Raw genomic sequence first — 24,220 nt, 5'->3', positions numbered from 1 at the left:
TCCTCTGCACCCCGTAGACTTTACCCAGTTCATTTTTGTCGTACACAGGAAGACTGACATTACTGTGCGGTTTATCTTCTTTACTGTCAACTAGGTTTCTCAGGAAGTGCATTGTTTAATTTGTTAAAAGAACATCTGTGAAAGTGGTATCTGGACCTTTTTTTTTCCAGTCTTAAACGATTTCCTTAGGAATTTATAGTCAAGTATCCAGAAAGCTGTGATTTGATTGATCCGTTTGTGTGTTTACATGTGTAGGTAGTGATGGGAAATACCTTTTCTTGCTAGGCCGGGATATAAGCATCAGAGGCAGCTGCCTAGGGTACCAAATATCCAGGTCAGAGAGCAGCCTGGTCCCGCTTCTGCTTACATCCAGGTCAGAGAGCAGCCTGGTCCCGCTTCTGCTTACATCAGGTCAGAGAGCAGCCTGGTCCCGCTTCTGCTTACATCCAGGTCAGAGAGCAGCCTGGTCCCGCTTCTGCTTACATCCAGGTCAGAGAGCAGCCTGGTCCCGCTTCTGCTTGCATCAGGTCAGAGAGCAGCCTGGTCCCGCTTCTGCTTACATCCAGGTCAGAGAGCAGCCTGGTCCCGCTTCTGCTTACATCAGGTCAGAGAGCAGCCTGGTCCCGCTTCTGCTTGCATCCAGGTCAGAGAGCAGCCTGGTCCCGCTTCTGCTTGCATCCAGGTCAGAGAGCAGCCTGGTCCCGCTTCTGCTTGCATCCAGGTCAGAGAGCAGCCTGGTCCCGCTTCTGCTTGCATCCAGGTCAGAGAGCAGCCTGGTCCCGCTTCTGCTTGCATTAGGTCAGAGAGCAGCCTGGTCCCGCTTCTGCTTGTTTCAGGGTCCTGTGCTAGCAAAGCTTCAAAGGGGTGCCACTGTGGCACTCTGCCCGTGCACTCCAAAATCTTAAATCTGACCCTGTTCTTGACATGTCTCTATAAGGCCTCTAACCCCCGCCAACCTAAAAATGCCCCTTAGCTGAAAGCTTTAACTTTCTTTCAACTTTAGAGTGTAAATTTGGTTTCCGGCTTGACTGAGTTATTTCCAGCGAGTGCAAGAAATTTATATGTTACCCATTCAGAAAGCTAAAGTAACAATATTAATCTTGTTACTTTTATTATTTTTATGAGCTGGCCTACAGCTGAGCTCCGCCCTGGGAGATAGGAGTCCAGGACACTGGTAACAGGTTTAGTAATAAGTTTTGGGCATTCTGCTTGTCTTGGTCCTGTTCTAATTATTGTGCAGTGTTGGTGACTGCACTGCTCGTCTTATCTCCCTTCTTAGTCCTCTACAGTCATGCCCCCCTCCCCCTAAACCTTGGGAACAGTGGTGCAGAGGTAGAAGGGCAGAGAAAGAGTTTTAGTCGTGCGAAGGGAGGTAGAGGTCTGGGATTTGGATAGCAATTCTTTCAAAGGCTGGACTTCTTCCAGTAAACTTGACTGTTGCTGTTATTTGATCTGTCTTAATGGATGACTGAAATGAAAACAACCCTGCTAGAAACATTTCCTCCTCAAGGCTTCTTTTTTTTCTTTTACAAATAGGATCTCAGGACCAAGAACTACCAAAAAAAATGTAGACGCCTGTATTGTATGCTGGAATGAAGAATTATTAACTAAACATTTTAATGGCCTGCTCTCTTGATCTGAATTCCCTGCTAATTCTTTCTCTCCTTATATGTGCAGTTAGACTTAGAAAAGAAACTTACTCAGCAAGTTGTAGGATATGGCTATTAGACAAGCTGACCACAAACATAGTAAGTTAATCAGAGCTGTGCATCCATTGTTGGATCCAATGGGACAACTCTGTTAAGTTAGGTCAGTAAAAAGTTCTTGTATGCAGCTTGTTTGTTGACCATTACATTTACATATCCAAGTGGACGCACTACTGTAGTCAAACCAAAATGTATGTATGTAGAGCAGCCAAACCTGTTTCATTTTTAGAAATCCCTCTAAACGAAGTCTTCTGACTCTGACACAGGACCACTATGAGGAAATATTGCCCACACAGGCCTTGGAAGAACACTAGGGCTGGCAACAGGGCAGCTAGGTGGGCAGAAAACAAGGGGCTATTCATAGAGTAAGCCCAGAACAGTTTCTTCAAGGACCTTGACTAAGGGACTGGAAAAACAGGGAGTAGAATTAGGGTCGCATGGGGACATAGGCTTTTACACTTACTGTTTTCATCTCAAGTACATAAGAAATGGCCTGCTCGGAGTCGCACGTGGAGAAGATGGGATTCGAGAGTGGCTCTTCCGAGATTTACAGCTGGAAGTCCTGTCAACTTCATATGCTGGCTTAGTTGAAGGGATAGGTTGGTCTAAGTTAGACTTCTCTCGCCTTCCTACTTAGTGGTAGATGCCAGAGCACTGGATTATTGTATTGTACTTTTAGGTCTTTTGGAAAATGTTAGTATGAAAAGATAAAGTAAGAAATATAGTTCTGAAGCTCTTGCTTTGTCTTGTACACCAGGGGAAGCTCCATAGGTGCTGAAGCTCTGATGTCTTGCAGCTGGCAATGGGGAAGATTTTCAAAGGGTTACGCGTGTAACCCCCGAAAAGCTGCCCCTGCGCGCGCCGAGCCTAAGCCCCCGGGATGCGCGTATGTCCCGGGGCTTTCAGAAATGGGCGGGCCGGGGCGTGGCCGGGGGCGTGTTGGTGGTCCGGGGGTGGAGCCGTGGGCGTGGCGGCGGCGTTCCAGAGTCCTCAGGCACTGCAGCCGTGCTGGAGGTTTACACGCTGGCAGGCAGGGGGCTTTAGTTAGGACTGGGGGGTGGGTTAGGGAGGGGAAGGTGGAGGGGAGCAGTGGAAAAGTTCCCTCCGAGGCCGCTCCGATTTCGTGAATGGAGGCAGCCTGTGCGGCTTGGCGCGCGCAGGTTGCACAATTGTGCACCCCCCTTGCGTGCACAGATCCTGGATTTTATAACGAGCGCGAACAAATCTGAGCCCGCGTGCAGGTTTTAAAATCTGCCCCATGACTTTTTATGGACCAGGTGTTTTGCTTCGCAGATTTTCTTTTTAACAAGTTTCCTGCAGAGAGGACTCTGTTCAGACGTTCACCTCTCCTTCCTTGTCCACATTTTAAGTTTTGCAGTTCATGTCTAGATCTTTGCTCACAGTCCCTGAGGGGCAAATTTCCAACAGATCTTGTTGGTCAATGGTCCTAAAATTTCCCCACAAAGGAGACTGTGGTTGGCCAGGGTTAGAGTAAGCAGTAGTTGGGTTTTACGTGTCCACTGCTTCTTGTGGCACAATTACATCCGGTGCTCATATTTCAGAATCTTGAAAAATAAAATGTGAAATTGACTTTTCGGATTAGGTCCATTTTTAGCTCCCATGCCAATCTGCTGACTTAGTAGGATTGAAAGGGTTTAGTAGTTTGACATTAGATTCTGTAACCACCAAATTCAAAAAGAAATTAAAGACCTGGCTCTTTAAGCAGGCTTACCCAGATTAGACACTTACCTCCTTCAACCTTATGCTAACCTTCTTTTGACCTGATCTTTGTATATAGTTTGTGTTACTACTTCATGTTACTTGCAGTACATTACCTGTTATTTGTATTATATTTCTCTATGCTCTGTTTCCGGCTACTTCTCGGCCTCTCTCGGTTCATTGCCCCTCCCCAGTACCTGTTTTATGTACTTTCCACCTTTTTAGTTCGGATGTAAACCGGTATGAGGTTACCACTAATGTCAGTATATAAAAGCGTTAAATAAATTAAATATTTTTGGTGCTAGATTTGAGGGGACAGTGGGTAGAGGCGACATCTCATCTGTAGCATCTCCATAAGCTGGAGGCTCCCAGGTCTAAATTGCAGCTTGGCTGACAGGGCCTTGTCACCTTTTTCAAGTTGAAAAAATGAGTATCAGGTTTTTGGTGATACAGTGGGGATGACTGTATATAGGGTTTTGCTGTTCCACACCATTCCACAGCGTTCCACAAAATCTCTGCAATAAAAGACTTCTATCTCAACTAAAAGAATGAAACGGAAGAACTAATCATAGCATAGGCTGACGGGCACCTGTAAGATACGGAGCTGGGACACTTGCAAGATATGAGCACAATAATTCTGAGAACTACTCGGGACAAACCTAAGGAGGCAGCCCAGAAAATGGCAATGAACAGCGAAGATGGCAAACTGGGGGCGGTCCTCTCTGATGACATGCTTCAGCAGATCTCCAAGAGTGTCAGCAGCATTGGATGATCAATTAAACAAACTGCAGTCAGCAATGGAGGAATTGAAAGAGAATTTTGGATCTTGTATGACCAAGCTGGAAGAGGGTAGAGTAAAAAGTTGCGACGCAAGAACTGGAAATGGAACAGGCAAATTGCACAATACAGGAACTACAACAGGTTGCTCACTCCCTTGGAGAAAAGGTAGAGGACTTGTAAAATAAGAACAGAAGAAATAATATCTCTGAATTCTAGGGGTTCCCGAAATGGTGAACGATGAAAGCCTTACTGCTTTATTGGAAAAATGGCTGCCAGAAACCTGGATATGCAGATGCAGAATGGCACTATGCAATGTGAATATGCCCTTAGAATTAGTATCCAACAGGAAGATACAGACAGGCCTAGGTCAGTAATTGCCAGGATTCTTAATTGGGCCCACAAGGTAAAACTCTTGAGGGCCTACTGCAAAGCAAAGGTGTGGAATACCAGGGGGGGGAAGCTATTGATTTTTAACGACTACTCCCTATGTATTGCGACCCAGAGGAAAAATATGGCGCCACTATGCTCTGAAATGTACAAAAGGGGGATATGGTTTGCATTGCTCTTACCTGCGAAGCTAAAAGGTTGCACAGTGTGTTTCACCTCCATCTTCCTCGTACTTTGTTCCGGTCCCTATCCCCCTTGACTCTCTTTCTCTCATTAAAGTTTTATATTACATAATGCTTCAGTGATTTGTTTAGAATTAACAAGACTAAGCCAGAGCTTTTGTAACAAATCTTAATGGGGGTGAAGGAGTTGGTGAACGGTAATTTCGGTACTTTTTTTTTTACATGTTACAACACTCACCACTGATTGCACTATGGCTTATGTCTTTCTCATAATGAACAGGTGGAAGAGTTATGAGACATTTTGGATTTAATTCTCTTTTTTTTTCTCTTTGTCTTTTTTGGGTGGGATTTTATTAGTGACTCTGTTTTTGGAGAGCATCAACTGAGCATTATGCAACACGATCCATATTTTATTCTAAATGGAAACCGGCATGGCAATAGATGTAAATAGCATGTGCCCTCTCTGCACAGGGTGAGGAGTCACCAGATGCAATTTATTTATCTTATTAATTTGGTCTTTTATCGTCTTACTATTTTTGGACTCTGCAGTCTTTATTATTTTTCAGCAAGGTCCCTGTGCATGGTGGCTGTGTGAGGGTATATTTTACATTATGTCATAGAACACTCTACATAAAATCTGGTAAAGCAAAACTTAGTTTATTAAATGTTGTAAGTATATGTATAATTAGCAAAGGTAAGTAATATCAAAATTGAATACAGTATCACAGTAAGCTATACATAAATCAGTACAAGTAAATAGGAAACAAACAAATAAATATAGAATATTAATCAAAGAATAACAAAGAACACTTCCCTTGTATGTCTTCCATTTATAAGACAATGTCCTTGGAAACCTGGAAGACTGCGAGCTTGGGGATTCTAAAGAGAACCAACTGTTCGCTCTTTTGTTCCTTTCAGCTCATCCAACTACAGTAAGCAAATGCAATGCCTTATATATCCCTCTACAAGTTAGGTGTTTCAATTTGCACTTTATCCAGAAAGGTATTTCAGTACTAGTCTTTTGATCTCACCATTTGTTAAAAGATACCAAATGTCTTAACTCATTATCAGCTCATTGGTATCCCTACTAGTCTTTAGCATTTGATCTTCCCAGGTGTTAAGAAACACCAGATGTCTTAGCCTTTGATCTCCCCAGAGACACCAGATGTTCCCTGGGGCCATCCCAGCTTTCCTGTTGCTAAGATGTCCCAGGAATGACATGATAGTGTCATGCCTTTATATAATCTTTGTACTTAAATTTTATGTAATATATTGATCTACATTCATCAATCATTAGCGCCTGTTCTGATCCGTAGCTCTCTATTTGCAGTACAAAGTCTTCCAGGGATCTTCTTACAGTCCCACGCCCCATAGAGGGTATTTTTATATTTTGTTATTTGAGACTGGCACGAGAAATGGGGGACTACAAGTTTATTTGCAATTATCTTCCAAGGGGGTTTGTTGTTTTACAGCTGGAACATTAATTTTCTTTTAACATTTTAAGGAAGAGAGAATTAAATGCTATTTTCTCTTTCCCTAACATTTTTTCTTTGAAGCTTATCAATGCGCTGAGCAAGATGTCCCGCCCCCACCCTCCCGCCACTAAGCTCATTTCTGCATAATGAATGGATAGGATCTGGGATATTGATGGGCCCTGGAGCTTTTTTTGTTATATTATGTCTTATACTTTTGGGTTTTCTCCTTACTGCTCTGTAGGCTGACATGTGAACTAAAACACATCTCTCCATTATGTTTTTTTTCAGTTTCTTTTGTGAGTATACTATAAGGGCCCTAAGAAAGAAATGGGGAACTTACAATGAGTGGTAAACCCCTTCAAAAAAATGAAGCAGATTAGTGAGGCAAGACTTCCCTTGGGTAAATCCATGTTGACTGTGTTCCATGTCTTTCTATATGCTCCGTGATTTTGATCTTTAGAATAGATTCCACTATTTTTCCCAGCACAGAAGTCAGGCTCACTGACTTCTGTGCTGTCACTGGGAAACTATAGTTTCCCGAATCATCTCTGGAGCCCTCTTTAAATATTGGGGTTACATTGGCCACCCTCTAGTCTTCAGGTATAATGGAGCTGAAATTTCATGTTTGAGTTCCTTCAGAACCCTAGGATGCATACCATCCGGTCCAGGTGATTTGCCACTCTCCAGTCTGCCAATCTGGTCTACTATGTCCTCCAGGTTCACAGTGATTTGGTTCAGTTCATCTGATTCAACACCCCTGAAAACCATCTCCGGAACTGAAAATGGGGAAAAAGGTGTTAGAAGATATGAAAATGGCGGAGAGAAAGAAAAAAATATTTCTCAATAGTATTGGTATTGGGGCCGATGCAATACAGTGCATTCAGCTGAGCGCACTGTTTACCGTGGTTGGATGCGTGTTTTGGTTGCGCATCCACAACCCCTTATGCTATAAGGAGATTAGTGCGTCCAAAATGCGCACTCAACACCCCCCCCCCCCCCCCCATGAAACTAATAGTGCTCATCACATGAAAATGCATGTTGATGAGGCTATTAGTTAGTACAACAATCAAAAAAAAAAAAAAGTGCGCTTGATGCACACATTTTAATGCTCAAAAATTAACACCAGCCCAGAGCTGGTGTTAAGTTTTGAGGCACCCCAAACCATGTTCGAAGAGCAAAAAAAAAGTTTTTTTTGTGGTTCCTCCTACTTAATATTGTTGTGATTCTAAGCAAGAGGAACCACAGAAAGCTGCAACAAAAAAAACCCTTGACAGCGGTCAGCTTAAGAAAAGGTAAGCTCAATTTACGAGCATCCATTTTCCTAACCTGTGTACATGAGTTAGGAAAACGGACCCTAAGAAAATTAGACGTCCATTTTCCTTACCTGTGCACAGCCACTTCTCCTGGGCGCTCAATTGCATGGATGCTCTAGAGACACGCAAATTATCCATTGCACGTCCCTTTTAGTGCGCCAGCTCATTAGAATATTAAATCAAGCGCCCAAGAGAGGGGATGTGCATGCGTTCAAAAAAACATGCGACCAGATTGGATGCACATTTTTTGTGCACATGATATTGCATCGGCCCCATTGTATGTCCAAGCACTTTCATAATGTGTTGCTGGAGTGGGGTTTTAGAAAGATATCTACGAGTGATATGCAACAAACATTTTTGAGATTACATGTAGGCAACATAGATGTAGTGATGAAGGAAATGTGGTTTCAGTTAACCTATCAATGCTATATGGGTAACTGAAAAAATGCTGAATGGGTCTAAATAAATCTTCTGAATGTAATAGATGTGGATCAAATATTGGTACTGTGTATCAAAAATGTTCTAAATATTCCAAGATTCAAACATTTTGGCATGAAATTCTGAAGAGTATTTTTAAATGCTCTGGAATTCGCATTGCTATGGATGGAGAGAGATGTTTGGTTTGAAAAGTGGATTGCCTTGCCAACTCATGCCAGGGCGAGAGGAAGCTTGTGCTGTATGCAATACAGTTAGCATGTAAGTGTATGTTACAATATTGGACTATAGACGAACCACCTGAACTGACAAACTGGCAGACAAAGATGTTCAGCATTGATGATGCATGAGAGGCTGGATGTTAAGTTTGCGAAATGAAAAGTTGCGGACAGATATATCAAGTTGTGGGATTCCATCTATCGAACCCTAATGGAAGACAAGAAGCAATCTCTGCTGGGCCAGGGATTTATGCAAGATTGGTCTTGATCAGTGATTTGGGCTATATACTAAATAGACATACATATACATATGTGTATATCCCTGTGTAGATGAAAAGTACGTATATCTTTGGAGCCTTAGTAATGGAAGTAGGATGGCAGGAGTTACAGAGGAAGGGAATGTGAGTGAGGCAAAGTGAATGGTTGGGGATGAATGATGAGTGAATGATTGTATGTATTGGTATGCATGGAGATACAAAAAGGAAACGTTTTCTCATTTATTTATTTATTTCCCAGATATTGTACTAAGATGAGATATTTGATACTTTTGATTTTGTTCTGGAGGCTCTGTTTTTGTTTATCCTATCATGGAATAAAAATTGTTTTGAAAAATAGAGTATCAGCTACAATTCGGTAGTGATAATTGTGTAACTTGACTTGTAAAGTGTAAGACATTATGAGGTGTGCAGTATAATGTGAATTATTATTGATAGTAATAAAAACATTATTATAAAAGATCAAATCCCAAAAGGGAAGCCATTCCTCTACTAGCAAATTAGTCATTTTGTCTGGTTGCAAAGTTTCTAGCTGCCACTCCCTTCCAGAAGTTGTCTGCATCTGAACAGTGGGCCAGACCTAATTGCTGATTTGGTGTTCATTAGATCTAATCCTTAAGCTTCCTCAGGGCTGCACCTGCATTGCAATCTGGGTTTGTCTGATGCCCGCTGGGTGGTTTTTCCTTTCATAATCCGTAATTGGAAATTGGGAGTTTTAGACTGGAACGGTATGCAACAATGTCTGCATGTCCTGGTAGGGAATTGTGAGCCCTGATTGGACGACTGCCAGCCCCCAGCTAGAAATCAGATGATTATTTTCTTTTCCTTCAACAAGTCAGGAACTGCTGCTGAGTTGGTCCAAGCTGTAGTTTTTGTTAAGCAAATGAATGGTTGTTGATGTTTGCATGAGTCCCCGATCAACCCCTGCATGGTATGTGCAGCATTTCGTGTGCAATACAACTCCCCTAAATTTTACATACTGGATGTGTTTCAGGCATTTTAGGAAATACTCTGCTAGCAGCCAGCCCCTGGGGAACGCAGGGGAAAAGCAGGGGAAATACATTGCAAGAAAGGAGCCATATACAGTTTACAGATCTTTGGAATATCTGTTTCTATATCTATACGTGTATGTGTGTGTGTGTGTATAAATAAATATACACGTGGGGTGAGTTTTCAAAAGCAACTGTGTGTAAAACAGCATTTTGAAAATTAGCTCAGGGGTTGTATGCGCAGAAGAGATTTCTTGCGTATTTCTACATTTACTGCAAGGAAGCATTCTCTGCATGGGGCTGGGCCAGGGAAATCACTGGTCTGCATACTTTGATTTTCAAAAGTGTCCTGTAAATGTTCACGTGAGCTCATTGCATCTGGGGACTCTGTGACTTTTTCTGCTTGTAATTAAATTTGATACAGCCTGTAATGTCAAGTATGGGCGTCTCTGGTCTATAACAGTCCTTTCTGTTTCCAGAATTACATTTCAGTACAGTGGATGCAAATGGAGTAAGCCTGCATGTGCCTTGCTTGATCTGAAATCATACTCCAGGCACAGGCCATCCCAGCAGCAAAGCTTAAGTTGTCTTGAATACAATATAATTCAATGTACAGTGTGGATTTTCATGCATACAGAGCCTAATGTTCAGAGCATTTGTGCACATAATTGTCACGCAACGATTAATGTTAGATTTTTATAAACTGTATGGTGGGAGCTGCACATTTTATATACCACCTAGTTCTGCTCCGAAAGAACGCACAAATATTTCCTCTACCTTTTTTATCAATATGCATGGGTATGTTTTAGGCGTGCAAAGGATTTATACATGGAGGCAGGTATTTTGTATCATTTTGAAAACGCATGCTTACTTGAAATCGCCAGTTTGCTGATACTTCTGCCACTTCACCTAGACCTCCCACCCAAAAACTGCGGCCAACAAACAAGTACGATTTTTTTTTTTTCCACTCGTGTGAGTCAGCAGGTGTAAAAGTGCACAAATAAGTTTGGTAATGTATACGCATGCATCTCTTACAAAATTACATCTATCCTGCATACCTCTGAATGCGCAAAATGGAACCTACGTGTGCGCACTCGCCATTTATAAAATAGCAGGTCAGTGAGTATTCGCTACTTATACTCCTGGATATGCTATGCGTGAAAACCCTTTGCAGATTTATTCCATAGTATAAATTGGTGTGGCTGCTGTGCTAAGATAGGTAGACAGAAAGTCAACAATCAAGCTGTAAGTGAGACCTTTTTGTTTGGATTAATTGAATGCATTTATGTCATGTTTTCCAGAGCTCTGCTCCCTTTTTCAGGTCTGTGCAGCATGAGCTTAAGGAGGATGTTGCCAGAATAGGCAAGTAAAGTGACTGGGTTACATCAGTTTTTGGTTTCAAAGTAATAGAGTGAGGGGGATAGAATAAAAGCTTCAAATTCTCCCTCACATTTCTCATCCCTTCGCCCCCTCTACTTTTCCTTTCAAGCTCTGTACAGCTGCATGGTGTAACCCAGTCTGCAGCTTCCTTATATACGGGCCGATACAGCGGCGGCTGGCAGCGGCTTTGACAGCCGACGCTCAATTTTGCCGGCGTCGGTCTCGAGCCCGCTGACAGCCACGGGATTGGAAACCGGACGCCGGCAAAACTGTGCGTCCAGTTTTCAAGCCGCGGGCCTATTTCAATTTTTCTTCTCTTTTTTTCTTTTCTTTTTTTTTTTTTTCTTTTTTTTTTAACTTTCGGGACCTCCGACTTAATATCGCCATGATATTAAGTCGGAGGGTGCACAGAAAAGCAGTTTTTACTGCTTTTCTGTGCACTTCCCCGGTGCCGGCAGAAAATAACGCCGACCTTTGGGTAGGCACTAATTTCTGAAAGTAAAATGTGCGGCTTGGCTGCACATTTTACTTACTGAATCGCGCGGGAATAACTAATAGGGCCATCAACATGCATTTGCATGTTGCGGGTGCTATTAGGTTCGGGGGGTTGAACGTGCGTTTTCGACGCACTATTACCCCTTACTGAATAAGGGGTAAAGCTAGCGCGTCAAACGCACGTCCAATGCGGGTTAACAGTGCGCTCCACCAGAGCGCACTGTACTGTATCGGCCTGAGAGTTAGGGCAAGTGGGCAACCTCACCCTTCGGCAACCTGATGAAGGGGGCCCAGCTCGCCAAAGCTAGTCAGAAATGTAACGCTAGTGCAATAAAACGGTCACAGCTTGCTGAGAGCCAGGGAAAGGATCTGGTTCTTAATTATTTCTCTCCTTTCTGCAGCACACATATCTTCACTGCCAGAATGTTTTTCTGGTAAAGTGTATTCCCTCTGTATCCTGGATCTGGGAAACGTGCATTAGGAATGATCAGGTAAACCCTGTCAGTGGTGGAAGAGATGCACGTAGTCGGTCACATACATTCTTGTACAGAAGAAAGCGGAAGTGATTTAATTTTCTCTCCTTAAAAAAAAACAACTTTTTTTTAGGTTTTCCCAGTTGTAATGCTCTTCTCAGGGCCTGCTAATGGCATTCATATTCTGGAGGTTTGGGTAAAGTAGAGTCTGGCCTGCCCTGACCTTGCTTCTTTGTAAGCTGGTGTGCATGTGTGTGTGTGAACCTGAGTACCAACTGTGGAAACCCATCCTCTGAGCTTTGTTTAAAGCTTTTGTGTGTCTGAGGAAAGAGGAGGTGAGGTGGCAATGAAAAGGACGTCTCTTATACCTGCAGTTGGCAAAGTGCTCCAATTTCCTGCTAGGCATGACTGTGCCCCGGCTGCTTAGTGATGGTTAAATAAACCACCTTTTATTTGCAATGCTCGCTGGCCGTGGCTTTCCTTGACTGGAGCAGGAAATGTTTAAGCGATGAAAGTAGAACAATGCAAATGTTGGAACAGCAGGAGTGCGTCGTGACTCCAGTCCTCCAGACGCAGGCGGCTCTGATTCTCAGGATATCCGCAGTGAATAAACTTGGGCCAATGGAAGGAACTCCAAAAACAAAACAGATTCCCACCGCCATCAGCTGAACTTTACTTCAAATAAATCCATCCCTCAGATTAAAGGGTTTAATATGAGGTGTGAATGCCCTTCTGTGAGTTAGGAGGGGGGGGGGGTCTTAATCTGAAGCTTCTGCCCTCTTCTAATTTACAGACAGAGGCACCTGAGTGGTGTCCTGCCCCCATCTTTCCCTCTTCTCCCCCCCCCCCCCCCCACTATTTTGCAGGATGCACAGAAAGAAACTTTCTATAATTCACTTAATATAGATGGGGATAAGAGAATAGGATACTGAGCAGTGTAAGAAAGCTGGATCTTATAACAAAAGGCGATGATTAGCTCTGGAGTCCTGGTTGGGGGGGGGGGGGGTGATTGTGGCCATCTTTTAGGATAGAAGGAGGTGGAGGGCTTCATCCTGGGAACGGAGAAATCTGTTTCCCTGGTTAATTACTGCCCATAGAAATCCTGCCGATGCCCAGCAGTATCTGCTTTTAAATGAAAAAGTAACTGGAAATACACAGAATGCCTTCTCTACGGTTTCTATTTTCTGAAATGCAGGCTGGCAGATATGGGGCGTGAGGTTCAATTAAAGTGAAATAATTTTATTTGTTGTACTCCTTATACCTATATTGATGATCAGAGTTTCAAAAATCAACTCCTACTCCAAACGATAAATAATTAGGTCTTATAAACTTTTCTAAGGTGAATGGGTTTTTTGTAGTTTTGCAACAGGAAATGGTGGATTCTTCTCCTGACTGAGGCCCAGTACAGAGGAGCCATCTTTGGTCTCATTTGGGACCCAAAAGGGGCAGTGGAAGCACATCAGCCGGTGGGAGGGGGAAGAGGAGGTGCATTGGCCCCAGATGGAACCCACAAGGCAGTCACAGATTTGGGCAGTAGGAGAGAGAGAGAAAGGTCTGAAGGGAAGAAGAGATGAATGGGAGGGGGAGGAGAGAAGGAAAATTAATGGGTTGGGAGATGCATCCTTTCAGGGAAGAAATTCACTCACTGTATTTTTGGGTGAGAAGGGAAGGAAGTACACTGTGAGCAGATAATCTTTCTGGCAAGTAAGGTCTGGAGGAATTTTTAATTCCTGTTTGTGTGTGTGTGTGTGTGTGTGTGTGTGTGTGTGTGTGTGTATATATAGATATATATATATATAGATAGAGAGGTGTGTGAATATATATATATGTATACAAAGTGAAGTATCAGGCTTAATTGATTCAGGGTAGTAACCGCCGTAACAAGCAAGCTACACCCATGCTTATTTGTTTACCCAGACTATGTAATTCAGTCCTTGTTGCTTGTTCCCGGAATATAAATCCTCTTTTCCTCTTTCCCCCCTGCCGTTGAAGCAGAGAGCTATGCTGGATATGCATTGAAAGTGAAGTATCAGTCTTATTTGGTTTGGGGTAGTAACCGCCACAACAAGCAAGCTACACCCCCCCCCTGTTTTTTTGTGAATGCAAATCCTTTTTTCCACATTTCCACATTTCCTCTTGCCGTTGAAGCATAGAGCAATGTTGGAGTCGCATTAACCGTGTGTATGTTTATTAAATAAGGGTATTGATCTCTGGGTAGTAGCTGTCATTCCTGCAAGCCACCCCCATGCCTCTTCTCTTCATTCACATCCTCTAGACCAGCAATTCTCAACCGGTGTGTTGCCAAACACCGGCAGGTGGGTCGCATCGCCCGGTGTCCCACTACCCCGTTCTACTTTCCTTCTCCCTTTTTCCAGCCCCCGCAGGCCAATTGGAAGCCTCCTTTCTTCCTACCCCCATTGCCCAATGGGAAGCTGCCTTCATTCTGCCTGCCCCCACGCAGGCCAATCGGAAGCCGCCTCCCTTCTACCTACCAGTGGGAATAGGAATAAGGGAGGAAGCCTTTGATTGGCTGGTGAGGCAGGCATCAGAATGCCCGAGGGGTGGGGTGGCAGGAATACAAATGTTGAGCTCCGATGAAGCAAGGCCACCATGGGAGCCCATTCCCATGGTGGTGAAGAGGAAACCCGACCAAGCACGGCCGCCACAGCCTCTGGCGGCGATGAGGAAACCCAACCCTGACCGAGGCCACCACGGGAGCCCATTCCCATGGTGATGAAAAAAGAAGGCCCGCTGGAGTAAAGCCGTGGCGGAACTGGAGCCCATCCCTGCAATGAAGGAAGAAGTAGTTTTTGGTGAGAGCTGGTGTGTCTGTGTGAATTAGTGCCTGGCTGAGAGCTGGTGTGAGTGGTTGTGATTGGAAGCCTGGGTGAGAGCTTGTGTGTGTGTGGGTGTGAATGGATGCCTGGGTGAGAACTTGTATGTGTGGGTGCCTGGGTGAGAGTTTGTGGGTGTGAATGGGTACCAGGGTGAGAGCTGGTATGAATGCGTGCCAAGGTGAGAGCTTGTGTCTGTGGGTGTGAATGGAAGCCTGGGTGAGAGCTTGTGTCTGTGGGTGTGAATGGGTGCCAGGGTGAGAGCTGGTGTGAATGGGTGCGAGAGCATTTGTGTGTGATCGAGAGCTTGTATATAAGCCATGAGTGTGATTGAGAGAGAGACTGGTCAGGAAGATGACTGGTGTGAAAGAGAGACAGAGACTGGTCGTGGGGTCTAATTGTGTGTGTGTGTGTGTGTGGGCGCTAAGGAAGAGGACTGTGAGGACAGAGCTTCAGCAGCCCTTGCTGCTTCTGGTGAGTGCTATTGGCCTGGAAGGGAAAGGAGTAGGAGAGTTGCTGGAGAGGGTAAGTAAAGGTGGCTTTTTAAATTTATTTTTCTTGATTGACTGTCATTTTAATTATTGGGTATTATGCGATGTCTGCTGTTTTGAAATATTTTATTGGTATTTGGACATGTTTTAATAATTTTTATGAGTTTTTAATTGTTGGATATTATTCTGTTCAGCAGCTGTTTTGTAACATTTTTAGTATAGCTTTACAATTATTTCTGTGTGGGGCTCTATAGCATCTTGGCTTATTCTGTTTTTCCAATAGGAAATGTATTAGTGTTTAGGGCCTGGTTTAATAGTTGTAAAACTTAGATAGGGTTGTTACTGTTGAGTGTGTTCCATGATACAGGTGTAACATTGTGTGGGTTAGTTTGTGTGCATTATTGCAGATCTGGGACTGTTAGGTGCTATATTTCTCTTTCCATTTCTCCAGGTTCGCACTGCATGCAGAGTGGCTTTTTTGGTTTTCCATTCCAGTTTCCGTCTCCATATTTATAATTTGTGGTTTTTCTGTACTTGGTGAAGGGTGTGTGACCGAGGTGAGGTACTTAACTAGCATGTAGGCATTTGTATCAATCTTATTTGTTGTGTTTTCTCAATAGGATATGCATTAGTGATAAATTACTGTCTTTTCATAAGGAAGGCTATTTTGCCTGGTAGTAAAAGGAGTTTGTTTTGCTTTTATTGGGATGTCATCAGAACCAGAATATCTTTTTTGTATGGTGAGTTGTACAGGGTAATAACCTAGATCTGCTCTGTACTCATTGCTGGGGGTTGAGGGGATTCCTGTGGATGCAGAGTGCATGTTTACATTTAGCCCCGTGATGGTCACATGTTCAGTGTGTCACGCATGTGAGAACCATCTGTCAGGTATGTCCCGGCCAAAAAAAGGTTGAGAACCATTGCTCTAGACTTTATGGATCCACAGTATTTATCCCACGCCCCTTTGAAATCCTTCACAGTTTTGGTCTTCACCACTTCCTCCGGAAGGGCGTTCCAGGCATCCATCACCCTCTCCATGAAGAAATACTTCCTGACATTGGTTCTGAGTCTTCCTCCCTGGAGCTTCAAATCGTGACTCCTGGTTCTGCTGATTTTTTTCCAACTGAAAAGGTTTGTTATTGTCTTTGGATCATTAAAACCTTTCAAGTATCTGAAAGTCTGTATCATATCACCTCTGCTCCTCCTTTCCTCCAGGGTGTACATATTTAGATTCTTCAATGTCTCCTCATAAGTCATTTGATGAAGACCCTCCACCTTTTTGGTCGCTCGTCTCTGGACCACCTCCATCCTGTCTCTGTCCATTCGGAGATACGGTCTCCAGAACTGAGCACAGTACTCCAGGTGAGGCCTCACCAAGGATCTGTACAAGGGGATAATCACTTCCCTTTTCTTACTCGATATTCCTCTCTCTATGCATCCCAGCATTCTTCTGGCTTTAGCTATCTCCTTTTCACATTGTTTCGCTGACTTCAGATCGTTAGACATTTTCACCCCAAGGTCTCTCTCCTGCTCCGTGCACATCAGCCCTTCACCCCCCATTGAATACAGTTCTTTTGGATTACCACACCCCATATGCATGACTCTGCACTTCTTGGCATTGAATCTCAGCTGCCATATCTTCGACCACTCTTCCAGTTTCCTTAAATCTCGTCTCATTCTCTCCACTCCTTCCGGCGTGTCCACTCTGTTGCAGGTCTTAGTGTCATCCGCAAAAAGACAAACCTTACCTTCTATCCCATCCACAATGTCGCTCACAAAGATATTGAACAGGTCCGGTCCCAAAACCGATCCTTGTGGCACTCCCCTTAACATTGCTCTCTTCAGAGTAAGTTCCATTTACCATCACACATTGTCTTCTGTCCTTCAACCAGTTTGTAATCCAGGCCACCATCTCGGCACTCACTCCTAAGCTTCTCATTTTATTCACCAGCCTCCTGTGCGGGACTGTATCAAAAGCTTTGCTAAAATCCAAGTAGATGACATCGAGTGCTTTTCTTCGATCCAATTCCTTAGTCACCCAATCAAAAAAGTCGATCAGATTTGTCTGACAGGACCTTCCCTTGGTGACTCCATGCTGCCTCTGGTCCATCAATTCTGCTGCTTGTAGATAGTTCACAATTCTTTCCTTCAGCAGCGACTCCAGTACCTTTCCCATCACCAAGGTAAGGCTAACCAGCCTGTAGTTTCCAGCCTCTTGTCTGCTCCCGCTCTTGTGAAGCGGGAACACCCCCATATATAGAGAGGTGCCTATATATGTATAGAGAGAGGGGTTTGGGTGTGTGTGTGTATAGAGAGAGAATGTATGTGTATTTTTTGTATATCACATTTTGTTTCCAGTAAAAGAGAGCTTAGTGCAAGAGAGATTACATTGGTATGTGCCTGGAAGGTCATGGCGTTCCTGTAATTAGAAATTTGCTTAGCATACCAGCTACTCCAGCCTATTAACGTGAGATAACAAGATCTCGCACATTCTCGTATGCAGCACCTGTGCTGTGGAATTCGTTGTTCTGTGAGCTGCGATAAGAGAAATATATAAAAAGTTTTAGGAAGGGCTTGAATCTTTTTTTTCAAGGAAGCTTTTAAAAATATTAGCTATTGATAGTTTTAAGCTATTAGAGAAATGTGTGTGCTGTTTGTTTTAATTTGTTTTGTTTGAAGCCCAGCGTGTACAATGCAGGGCTGGATTGGTCTATCGGGGGCGTCCCCAGGTGGGCCGGTCGCTCTAATCAGGTGCCGCGCTCAGCAGACCACGTGGTATCTCCTGGGCGGCGAATCCCCGGGCCGGTCGTCATCGGGAATCCGCCCGATGTATGAAATTTTATGATTGTTAAAATGCAATCCACATTGAAGAGTTTCCTGGAAATATAGCGGAATATAAGATATTTTAAAACCAACAAATATAATAAATATAGTGCATGAGTGGTGCACTTTTGTCTGTTTCTCACTGCACCTGCAAATCTTCACTGGCTCCTTTATTAAAGGAACACTTCAGGGTGAGTGACTCAGATGTGTTTTCCAGTGTCATACACGCCCAGAGAGGATTATTGCGACACAGCTCAGCCAGAGTGCCCCCCTGGCATCATGTACGTCTTGTTTGCAACATGCAGCTATTCTGGGATATTTACACCTCTTAAAAGTGGCAGCCTCTGACTTCCTCTACACCCCACCCCCATGGACAGGGGTTATAAGAGCACTTAAAGAGCCTTTAATGCTTCTCTCTCTTAAGCTTTTCCATGCCTAAGAGCAAGCACCTTAAAATACTTCTGTTCATTTGCCTAGTGTTATTTAAGATTCATGTTTCCCATTTCTGCGCCCTCTCCTCCAGAGGAGGAGCACAGGAGCTTACGAGGCCACAAGGACCCCCTCTTCACACGTGGTATTGACAGTGGTTGTGCTAGGATATCTTTGAATTATTCTGGTGAACATCAAAACTTCACAAAGAAGCCACCTTTCTCCAGCATCCAGATTAGATGCATGGGCATGGGTGTGTATATATAGATAAATGTATGAATGTAGAAACATGTATTAAAAACGAAGGAGTTGCTATCATTTCTTTCTGGCTTTCGATTTCAGCGCAGTCCGTGCTGTGTAAAAGGTGGATGCTGAGCTGATGACATTGCCCCAGTCTTATTTTCCCCATACAATAACAGATCCCAGGCCTTTAGGAGCTGTTTTGTTTTTCTTTTTTCTTACTCCTAAAAGGTTTTTATTCTGTTTGCCTTTCTCTTTCTCCCTTCTTTCTCTCTGTGTCTCAAAGATCTCAGCTGTGCCTGTTGGGAAATGAAAAATTCCCTCAGGGCCTTAAGAAACCGGGCACTGCCTCTGTAAAGGTGCAGTGTCTTTTTTTCTCTGACTGACTTTTCCCTGTATCTTTCTGTAAACTTTTGAAAACTAGAACCAGAATCCCAGGAGCAGCAGAACAGCAAACGAAGCTGGCTTACTTTACTGTTTCTCCAGCTAGGATGCCCGGAAGGTAGACCAGATAGCACCCATAGCAGAACGAGTTGGGCACAGCATCGCTGGGCTCAGTTCTTCCTCCTGGATTTCCTGCCAAAACATTTTGGTGAAGTAAAAAACCCCTGTCAGAGAGGAATCTTCTACTGCAGTGAATAATTATTGGGCATCTTGGATTAATGAAACCCACAGCTCATTTTTAAATTGAGCCTTCTGTCCTCCAGTCTAACATGTGCGTGAGAAGGCTGTAATTCACACTTGTGGCACAGAGGAGTAAGATACAAATAGATGCCTCTCTGTGCTGGATATCCAGGGCAACAGACATCTCTGTGACATCCATCATATCCCCTCTTTTGCAGAATCTAGAGCCCTCTGCTGTGTTCTTAACCCCCTTGTCTGGTATGGCAGGAATTCCCAAAACTCAATTCTGGAGATGCATGACTGGAGCTGGCCCTCAGAATGTACCCAATGAATATTCATGAGAGAGATTTGCATGCAGGTCAATTCATGTGGTTTTGGTTACCCTGTGGGATTTGCTACCTCACAACATTCTTTGGATATAAAAACTTCCTCCAGCCCTGCAGTCACATCCAGACAAGGGACCTGTGTGGTCTCAAAACCTCACATACCACATCCTTTTTATATTTTGATCCAAAAAAAGCCATCAAAGCCTACTGAGATTCCAGCTGTTTCCAGGACCAGTGTAACTACTTGCTTGGCAGTCTGGGGGGAGGGGAGGTGGGCTACCAGAGCTGAGCTTGGCCTCAGAGAGTCCTGGATGGACAAACATAAAGGAGAAAACAAAAGCACGGAGCTCTTTAGACTGTTAAAATATGTTTTTAACAGTCTAAAATATGTTTCTTTAATAATGCAAACTTTTAGTAAAAGATAACTTTTTTTTTTTTAAATCCCCAAATTTTCATACAGTTGAAGAGTTTGCTAATGACTGCCCGTTCATTGGCTGCCAGATTCTGTAAGACTATTCAGCATGCCTTTCTCTTAGGTCTGAAGGGTTTAAAACAGACAAATTGCAGATAGTAGCGAGATTGATGGGTATTGTGTCTCTTTAATAAAATCACTGTTAATGAGAGGGGGACAGCATCCTTTCTCCAAGGAAGAAAGAGTAAAGGAGCCCCTGAGAAGTGTGACAGAAAGCTGCTACTTTTTATTTTGGCAGGGTGTAGATAATATCTTTCTGATAGTCGTGGTATTAGTGCATAAGGCACGGAATTGGAAGGTAAGTTATCTCCCTTTGGTGTGTGGCAAACTTCAGTGCACACGCTCTGTTTCACACAGTAGATGGGATCTCGATTTCATTCCCTGCAGTAAGAAGAAAAAGGCAACAGAAGTAAGAAATCTGTGTGAAAGACGGCCCTCCTAGTCACATTAATGGGTAGAACTGTGCACATGGGACTCCTTCAGAGGTCTGAAAGAATCTCCCCCGAGGCAGTGCCATTCCTCTCCCATGATCCCATCCTGACGAGCAGACTGCAGGCCTCTGACCGGGAATGTTTACTTCATATTTCCACAGCTTTAGGGGAGCCCTTGTAGAAGCAGGTCAGCATTGTGGAGGGTGTGAGAGAGAAAAGACACATTTTTTTGACATGGGTGTTACATTTGCCAGACATTCCAAACTATAAATAATTTAGGCCAAATAGCCTTACAAAAATAATCCAGCCTTTCAGTCTGCTCGCTCTCTTCCTCCCTCCCTCCCTCATTTTGCTCTAAGCCTGTAGCATCATGAGAAACCACCTCTGGTTTTCTTGCACTCCCCTCTGCCGCCTCCCTTACCTGCATATCTGGCTTGCTGTCTGGATGCTAATGAGACAGGAGATTGGTACCAGGGACTGAAGTTAACACACATACATCTGGAGCCTTTGAACAGCTAGAAAGAAAAACCTCCAGAGCTATTTTTCCTATGTGCATAAAATTATTCTTCCAATCCTTTAGCAAATGAGCGCAATCTACTTCTGCAAGACTTTTTCTGTTGTGCGTGCACCTTGCACCTTTGCAAAATAGATGGGGATGGAAATTTTCAAAGGTATTCCCTCCCCACTCGAGTAAAACCAGGACAAATTAGTATCTCAATAATTTACTGCCACCCATGTTGTTATCAGCTACAAAGTGTGCCGCACTTTTAATGCGCAGCTTCAAAGATCAACAGCGTGGGAAGTTTAACTTTGAAAATTTGCTGAAAGTACATGCGTTTGCAATTATACAGACTTTGAAATTTGCCCCATTATCACATATACTCTACAGTATGTATCATATGGGGACCGGTATATAATGATGGCTCTCCACGCCCTCGATAACATATTTCATGATTAAATTCAAGGTTTTCTCTCTTCTGTGCCAGTTTTCAAATATTCCCCTGGTACTCTCCTTTTCATCTCCTCTCAAGCCGCTTCTTTGCAAGAAGATCCCATTGCATGCGATCGCTGTTGTAGATTTCTGCCACTGTTGGTCCAAGAGAAAACGTAAATAGATATAACAGATCATAAAGAACAGCTGAGCCCAGCTTACCCTCTCCATGCAGTCAGAACATCTCATCAAAGCCTGTGACTTGTGCTCCAGCTTTAATTGATGGAACTGGAAGCAAAAGCTTCATGACTACAACTCAAATTAGATAAACAGGAATGGTTCTCGCAGCAAATCACGTACAACGTAAACCGAGGTTGAAGGGTTTCTTCCCACCATATCCTCAATCTGTCTCTTAAGGCTTCTTGTTCCCTCCTTCATGTTTGTGATCAACATTGGCCTTTGTGGGGCTTTGGTGTGTTCCACACCAAATGCAGATTTCATTCTCTTCTACTGCTTGTGAATATGGACAGAGACACCCATGAAGGGTTAACCAGTGTAGCTTAGAACTTCAAAGAAGAGAAATTGAGACTGAGGTTTGAGTGGCCAGGCCTTCAGGTAACCGAGTTAATTAGATATGCTGCTTGGAACTGAATGTGCATGTAAAGAGTTGCCATTAATTTCTTTGCAGACATCTATGATTTAACTGAAAGATCCTTAACAGGATTACTGTTTCACTTTCAATGCAAGGGGAAAGGAATTGTGCATGAGGGAGCAATAAATCTGCTGCATAATATCCTGAGGAAAAGAGCGGGATGAGGAAAGGAGAATGGAGGATGTAAAAATCCCATCACCCCAACATTCCTTCACAACCATTCCAAATTAGTCACCTATCACCTGTTCAAGTATTTTAATAATGACCTGAAGGAATCAAAGACAACTGTATAAAGAGGTGTTGTCAACTCCTACTTCTCTTTAGTGAGGTGACATTTTTGCAGGAGTACATTGAATGATGTGTCCTGTTTAGGATTTTTGGGTTAGGTACCATATTTTCATGTAAAGCAATATGCGTAAATCTTGACTGATGAATTATGCTTCCTGTGGTATTATATTGCATAGAAGAATCCTTCAGCACATTTCTTCAGCCGTTACCCATATGGTTGAAAGAAGATACCAATAGTTGAAGTCTAACCTATTTATTTATTTACATTTGATATTCCGCTTTTAGGAAAAATGGCCTCAAGGTGGCTTACAACACATTTAAAAAAAAAATAAAATGGACATCATTTGAATTAAGTATACAGTTGGTAAATTCACAGTTGGTATACCATCAAGAATTCAGTGGTGTATAACTTGTAGTCCTTATTGCAGATGAGAGATCAGAGGAAGGCCTGAGTGAAAAGCCATGCTTTAGCTTTTCTTTCTAATGGGCCGATACAGTACAGTGCGCTCCGATGGAGCGCACTGTTAACCTGCCATTAGACGCGCGTTTTCCCTTACCCCTTATTCAGTAAGGGGCCGAAAACGCACGTCCAACCCGTCGAACCTAATAGCGCCCTCAACATGCAAATGCATGTTGATAGGCCCTATTAGGTATTCCCGCGCGATTCACAAAGCAAAATGTGCAGCCAAGCCGCACATTTTGCTTTCAGAAATTAGCGCCTACCCAAAGGTTGGCGCTAATTTCTTCGGGCACCGGGAAAGTGCACAGAAAAGCAGTAAAAACTGCTTTTCTGTGCACCCTCCGACTTAATATCATGGCGATATTAAGTCGGAGGTCCCAAAGGGTAAAAAAGTAAAAAGAAAAAAATTTGAAGTCAGCCCGCGGCTGTCGGGTTGAAAACCAGATGCTCAGTTTTGCTGGTGTCTGGTTTCCGAGCCCGTGGCTGTCAGCGGGCTCAAGAACCGACGCCGGCAAAATTGAGCATCGGCTGTCAAACCCGCTGACAGCCGCCACTCCGGGCCAAAAGGAGGCGCTAGGGACGCGCTAGTGTCCTTAGCGCCTCCTTTTGCCTGTTTCTACTGCCGGGCCTCATTTAAATACAGAATCGCGCGCACAGGCGAGTGGCCATTCACCCGCTCTCCTGCGCACTTTACTGAATCGGCCCGTAAGTCAGGTTTTCGTGCTTCCATATGACGTCCTCTTAACAGACTGAATAATGTGAAGGAGGAAGAGTCCTATGTAAGTCAACATTTTTTTTCAAAGGTGAATGTTTTTGGTATGACAGGATAAGATATGCTGGGATAATGACAAGATGTGCTTGTGTTCGGACTTATTGTATTACAGTAGAAAGCAACACACGGTGTTGGAAAGAGGTTGCCGTAGGTGGCATGTTCTCAGAACATCTGAGTAAATGAGGTCATTGTAGAAGGATTTTTTGTGGCCCAGGATGGGCTTTCCTTCCAGGCAAGAAGAAGATTTGTTTGGAAACTGGTAATAGTTTCATCTCTCTCTTTTTTCTTTAAGCTTGCCTGTGACTGTACAATAGCTCTGGTTAATTAAATTGGATTAGCAAAGTGTAAATCTCCCTTGATTGCACCACAGAGCAACATGGAAAGTGATTTATGTAGATCCCTCCTTTATCTTAGATGGCCTACTTTATTTTTTGAGTACAAACTGTTCCTCCTTTTCCTCCTGTGCACCCTTTCCAGTCAAGAGAAGCGAATGACGTGTCTAGGATTTGGAGTGAGCAATGCACAACCACGGTGGCAGAATCTACCTCATTCCAGCAGAACTGCCATGTGCCCCGATTTCTGGAGAGACTCTAGGCCAGTCCTGGCTTCTTTTTGGACAA

The 24,220-nt window shown here is 43.6% G+C and overlaps 1 protein-coding gene across 3 annotated transcripts in view; it reads left to right on the top strand.

Moving 5' to 3' along the window:
- The window catches only part of PLXNA2 (plexin A2), a 315,878-nt gene that overhangs the window by 102,939 nt on the left and 188,719 nt on the right, over positions 1 to 24,220 (top strand). The window lies entirely within an intron of this gene.

The sequence above is a fragment of the Rhinatrema bivittatum genome, chromosome 12 (genome assembly GCF_901001135.1).
Source record: "Rhinatrema bivittatum chromosome 12, aRhiBiv1.1, whole genome shotgun sequence".
In the NCBI taxonomy this organism is placed as follows: Eukaryota; Metazoa; Chordata; class Amphibia; order Gymnophiona; family Rhinatrematidae; genus Rhinatrema; species Rhinatrema bivittatum.
The sequence above is the reverse complement of the archived record's forward strand: the minus strand, read 5'-3'. Positions and strand labels throughout refer to the sequence as shown.